Source organism: Lactuca virosa, chromosome 3 (assembly GCF_052849685.1).
Source record: "Lactuca virosa cultivar CGN04683 chromosome 3, Lactuca_virosa_CGN04683_v6, whole genome shotgun sequence".
In the NCBI taxonomy this organism is placed as follows: Eukaryota; Viridiplantae; Streptophyta; class Magnoliopsida; order Asterales; family Asteraceae; genus Lactuca; species Lactuca virosa.
The window spans coordinates 24465316-24471829 of NC_136428.1; the positions used below are offsets into that span (position 1 = coordinate 24465316).

Genomic DNA, 6514 nt, shown 5'->3' on the forward strand with positions numbered 1-6514 from the left:
GATGTCGACATGAAATCCAGGACGCAGACGACATAAATTAAAATTAAACGACACAATCGAAACAACCACAAAAATCACAAAAACCGTAGAAGAAGTAGAAAACGCATACATTAGAGAAACGACAAAATCTATGGAAGACGGAAATTCGACTAATGTATGTGTAATAGAAAGCGGAAGGTAGGAAGAATCAGGAAGCATGGGAATATTTGTAGCCGGTGAAGGGAGCCAACGAACAGCCAACGAAAAGAAAACTAGCCATTGGATGGAAAATTGGTATGGCTCGGCTTAAAACATGGAACTGTGCATAAGCCAATTCACTATTAATTGTATATATAATGATTAAAATCTATGAATAGTATTTTTACAATTAATGTATACAAATATAAGTTTTTTAATATTTATTTTAGTGTGTGGTTGGAGAGACACATGTATTTTTTTTGTTAAAATGACACCATTTTAGTGTTTTCTTTGGTATTGTGGTTAGAGCTGTTCTTAATTAGCCAAATTTAGCATTTTTCATATTTATAGAAATGGTCTCATACATATCTTTAATGTCATATTTATCTATATTCTTAATCTTGACATTCAAATTAAGCTCAACCAAACTTCCAAACCAAAAACTTGCTTGTGAGTATAACCAAAAAAACATCTTATGGAGCCCGAACTTTAAAACTTAGATAAAAAATTTATAACTAATACCTTTTGAGTGGAGCTACAATTTTTCACATTTAAATGAATGCCAAGTCGACCTATCTTTAGTGCAAAAACCACCGCTTCCAACTCCAAATCATGAGTGGGTTAGTTTTATTTGTGTATTTTCAATTGTTTGGATGCATATGCTATCACTTTGTCTCTTTGGGTTAGAACGCACCTAACCCTACTCCAGATGCATCACTGTAACTGCGAAGTCTTCAACTCCGTCGGGTAAAGAAAGGATTGGTGCTTCACACAATCGCTTCTTCAACTTCTCAAAATCTTCTTCATGCTTCTCACTCCATGTATATGTACCCCTTTTGTGGTTCAAGGTTGTCAATGGAGCAACTATCGAAGAAAAGCATTGAATAAACCTTCGGTAATATCCAGCTAATCCCAGAAAACTACGAATCTCAATGGGACTTTTTGGTCGTTCCCACTTCATCACTGCTTCGATCTTGGTTGGATCAACCATTATGCCTTCTTGGTTAACCACATGACCCAATAATTGCACCTCCCGGATCCAAAAATCAACTTTTTGAGAACTTTACATACAACTTCTCCTTCTTCAGAACTTCGAATACTTATCGCAAGTGCTTATCATGCTCTTACTAGCTCATTAAGTAAATCCATATGTCATTGATGAACACTATTACAGATCTATCGAGGAAAGGTTTACATACCCTATTTATCAGATCCATAAATGTTGTTAGAGCACTGGTTAGTCCAAACGACATAATCAAAAACTCACAGTGTCCATATCTCATTCTAAAAGTTGTCTTCTCGACATCTTGCTCTCTCACTTTCAACTTATGATACCCTGACATGAGATCAATCTTTGAAAAGTAGCTTGCACCTTGCAATTGATCAAACATGTCATATATCCTAAGCAATAGGTATTTATTCTGTAATGTCCCAAATTTCGGAATAAATTTTTTCATTTTCAAAATAGAATAAATACCCATTTTTATAAAATTACATTAAGTCAAACCATTTGTTCAAAAACCATAATTCATGCTCAGAGTTATAAGGAAAACAATGTGGAATCTCGAATCATAAAAGCATTGATGTGCATGTGTACAGTCCTGCTTTAGCAATCCGATAAGTACCTGAAAAAGATTTGAATCCACAATTATAAGCCAAAGCTTAGTGATTTCCCCTAAAATACCCCACACAATAACATGTATATAATGTATGCACACCAGGCCTACAACACAAGACTAGACTACCTCCAGGCCTACAGGACAAGGTTGTACCGCTCCCAAGCGTACAACATAACACTGGACCCCTCCTGAGCCTACAACATAAAGTTGGACCGCTCCCAAGCCTACATCATAAAGCTGGACCGCTCTTGGGTTTGTTGGCCTACAACACAAAGCAGTACCGCATCAACCCAACCATATCATGTCAAAATATGAAAATAATAATCAATAGCCAGCAAATACGGGTAATCATACAGATCTACCAAATCTGACAGATCACTACGACATAGCAACGTCCTATACACAAGGATACCTAACACAATCTAGTGGGCCGACATCGGTGCCTTCGATCCACAAGTACAGTGAGAAAACTCACCTCAATACTGAAGACCCGATAAACCACACACTCGAGCCAACGATATCAAGTCTCCTCTTGCTAAACATATACATAAATACATAATAAAACCATAATTAATAATTAAGGTAATAACCAATTCTCAAAGGTCTAGGCTCACAATTTAACACTTCCTTTGGGCAAAAGACCATTTTGCACTACCAAGGCTAAGTCCCAACATGGTTGACCAAAAGTCAAACCGATCAAAAAAGTCAACGTTCAATCCTTGATTGACTTACACTCAACGTAGCACACTATCTACGCCCAGCGTAGAGCTACGCTTAGCATATAGAAGTCTACGACCAACATAGAGCTACGCTCAGTGTACAGAGGGCTACGCCCAACATTGAGCCCATGATTCCCAAAACTTCTATTAAGCTCTTAACACATGAAGCCAAACTCTCAAACTACCAGATCTGATCTGAATGAATGTCTTAATGGATAAAGTCTCTAACTTTATCCATTTACATGGTCACAAAAAGCACAAACCAAAACCTAGGTCCATAAAGTTATTTATTGCTCAAGAACACATGCATGGATGGATGAGAGTGACCAATCTCTCATTTTTATGATTTAACAACCCTAAAAACATCTGAAAATGATACTCAAATGGTATGGAGTAGCTCATACTCATGTAGACCAAGGTTTTGGGGACAAAAGCATGGAATACTCAAGAATAACTAGATATACACGCCTTAAAGCTTCCCACTTGGTTCTACAAACACCTTCTTCCTTCAAAGAGTACACAAAGCTCTCTAAAAGCTCGAAACTCACAAATGGTGGCTAGGGTTTCATATGAATGGTATAAATTGATGGGGGCTGGTTGTGGGAATGATACCAAAATCTAACATTGTTTATGAAAGATTATAAGCCAACGGGTGACAAGTCGGGACAAACACTGACCACCACAATTTATGTTGGTCTTGGAGGCTGCTAAGTTTAGATGGATCTAAAAATTACGAAAAATCTATGGTTCAAATTGATATATTGAATATTTAATTAACATGTAACATATTAGAGGGATATCCCCTCTCGTAGGCTTGAGGGTCGAGGGTTTCATGACAGACTGCATTACAAGCTGCTACATGCAAGGTCACTAAACATAAGAAATCATGCATGGAAAATCAACACATGTTCATACTATTTGCATTTGATATGTTTGGTTTCCTTGCACCGAATGCGGTGAAACTTCTTAATAGAGTACAACGGATCATGCATAACAATTGTATATCCCCTAGATCTATAGATGTAGTCTTCATAAGAATTGGTTTTACCATACAAAACAGCTTAGCAGCGCAACTTGTTACTTGCTTGCTAACAGTGGCTGCTTGTTCTTTTCCTCTTATATATATTTATATTGCATTTGCTGTTTCTAAAAATAAGTCAGAACATGGGTGTTAGAGCTACCAAGGGAATGATGCGACAATTAGGTGGTCCTAATTGATTGATATTCTGGTACCACAGTAGATACATAACAAAATCAATTTTTGTTTCTTTTCCGAATTAAAGATTATCAAAATGAGAATTGACAATGTAGTTGATAGAAAAACCATTGGTTTTCTATCAAAATATAGATAAGTAATAGATGATGGACCCACACCTTTTTTATGTGCGTCGCTTTCCACCGTGGGTCAAGCTACCACCACTTCCCCAACGCCGACGGTCACTACTGCTGCCTCCAATTCAATCGTCGTTTTCTCAGTCTTCCATCCCTGCGATGACATCTGCAGCAGATTCAACGACCTCTATTTACACATTTTTTACTTGAAAATAAATGAAGTTTGGCCGAGGGAGTGTGCTTGTCTTGGATATCTTAAATTCTTCAGCATAATGATTTACACCTTGATTTGGTATGGAGGGGTGGGGGTTTGAATCTCATACCCTCCATTAATTTTTCGTTGGTCAAAAAGCCAGGTTTGGGCTAAACTGTTTGCCCGCTAGCCCAACTTTTTTATTATTATAGTTATTATTTTTACAGCTTTAACCCAACGTTTAATAGTTTTTACGAATTTGGTTTACTTCTTCTACAAATTTAACGTAATGCTAAATTACTTTTACGAATTCGGTCCATATTTATTTATTTATTTTTTAAAACTCTCCAACTTTTTATTATAACTTTGTTTTGTGAAAACTTTTTTTGTACGGTTTATGTACATCTTTTTTTTTACAAGTTTGTCCAACCATTTTTTACAAAATTTTCCCAACTATGGTTTTTAAAACTTAATATCTTTTACAAATTTTACATCTTTTCTTTTTTTACAATTTATTTTCACAAAATTAGTTATTTTTATAACTTTTTTACATCTTTGTTTTGTTTTTATGCATGTATTTTAAAGATTTGTCTGTTTTTACATGTTTGTTTATTATCCATGGATTTTTTTTTCTGTTTTTTTTACAAATTACAGCAAATTGTGTTTTGTCAATTATACATACATAAATTTTCGGTAGCAACGTGCAAGGATGTGCTACCCCTAGGTCACAACTTCACATTAACTTTCAAGCATCATATATGACAATTTTTGTTCTGGGAAATGCAAACATAACAGCTTATACTTTGAGTTTTAATTACATATAATTTCATAATGTTTAGTCCTTCATCTCTCTTTGATTCGTTGTTATTTGCTAATCTTCTTGCCACAAATTGAATCCTTCATGTTGCTCAATATTCTAAAAGCTTTGGGGTTCTGATATGACCACCGGGCAACCGACAACCTCGCCCAATACAGTGATTCGACACTCATCTCGTGTAAGGAAACCAAATCAAGACATTGCATTTATCTATGATTAAGAGTCAGGGCACTTAGCATGGAAATAAAGACATTATCATAGTCATGAAAGGAATTAGTATCTGTCAAATTCTATTTTATCTATTTTAATTAAGCATAAAAATTCCACCGACCCGGTGGGGAATTCGGTTGACCCGCCCAATCGGGATAGGTATTCCCTGCAAAAACGGGTAATGGGTATGGTGTCGTGGATCCTCATTAGGCTAAAACTAAGGATGAGGTTGGGGTCAGGTATACCAATACCCAACCCACCCCGACCCCACTTTGATGACATTATATATATATATATATATATATATATATATATATATATATATATATATATATATATATAAATAAGGTTAGGTTATTTTGTTTTTACTAACTATTGTGTGCATGCACAGAGCTGGACCAACGGATGAAATTAATCAATGGACATGATTTGAGAGTGTATGATATTACAATGGGCTAACATGTACCATATAATCCCACAAATTTTAGAAAAATGGTATTTTGGACAATTAACTACATTTATAAAATGTAATTTTCGGATTTTTAGGGATAATTAATTCTTCTAATTTTAAAAAATCTGATTTATTTAATTAATTCAAATTCAATTCTAACGTAATTTGTAAACATAATCGATTTTATTCTGTTAGAATATTTTTTTGTTAGAATGATGTTCTTTATCAATTTTATTCTATTAGAATATTATTAAAGAATAACAAAATTCTTGAATCCGAGGTTGAAAAATAACAACATTCTAATATATTATTATACATCCGAACTTAAATACAAATTCATACATCCGAACTTATACATTTTAATATAATTATACATATTCTAATAGAATATCAACAAAAATGAATAAAATTCTTAAAAAATAACAACATTCTTAAATTGTGAGTATGATCAAACTTTATTCATTCTTCAAGTTATTCCTATTAGGTCTTCAATGCATTCTTCCAGACATTCCTATCACAAATAGAACAAAAACTAATAATGGTTAAAAACATGTTACTTGCAATTAACTAACACTTTATATATTCTGGTAGAATACATAGAATATGACAGAATACATAGAATACATAGAATACATTCTGACAGAATACATAGATTTTATTCTGGCAGAATACATTCTAACAGAATACATACAATACATTCAAAAGTATCGTATTTACTACTAATATAATTTTAGATTCCAAATTAATTACCTTTTTAAACAATTACGTAAAACATATGTTGCTAATAATTCTGACAGAATGCATACCACAAGGTTAAATTCTTTAGATTCTCTTTCAGGCATTTCAACAAACACTTGTTAGGCATTATCATCAAACAAACCAAAATTCATCTAAAACAATTAATGAAGTTAGAATAATAATGTGGGTGCTAGGTGTGTATCAACAAAGACTATAACATAATTAAAGAATGTAATATAGAATTAAAGAATCAAAAGT

The 6514-nt window shown here is 33.8% G+C and overlaps 1 long non-coding RNA gene across 1 annotated transcript; it reads right to left on the bottom strand.

Annotated features, from left to right (window-relative positions):
• Positions 1 to 985: 985 nt before the first annotated feature.
• On the bottom strand, positions 986 to 4202 carry LOC145162242 (uncharacterized). Its single transcript, XR_013738978.1, has 3 exons — positions 3890 to 4202; positions 1923 to 2058; positions 986 to 1802 (listed from the first exon to the last, which is right to left on the bottom strand). It is a non-coding gene; the product is annotated as an uncharacterized LOC145162242 (long non-coding RNA).
• Between the last annotated feature and the right edge of the window lie 2312 nt (positions 4203 to 6514).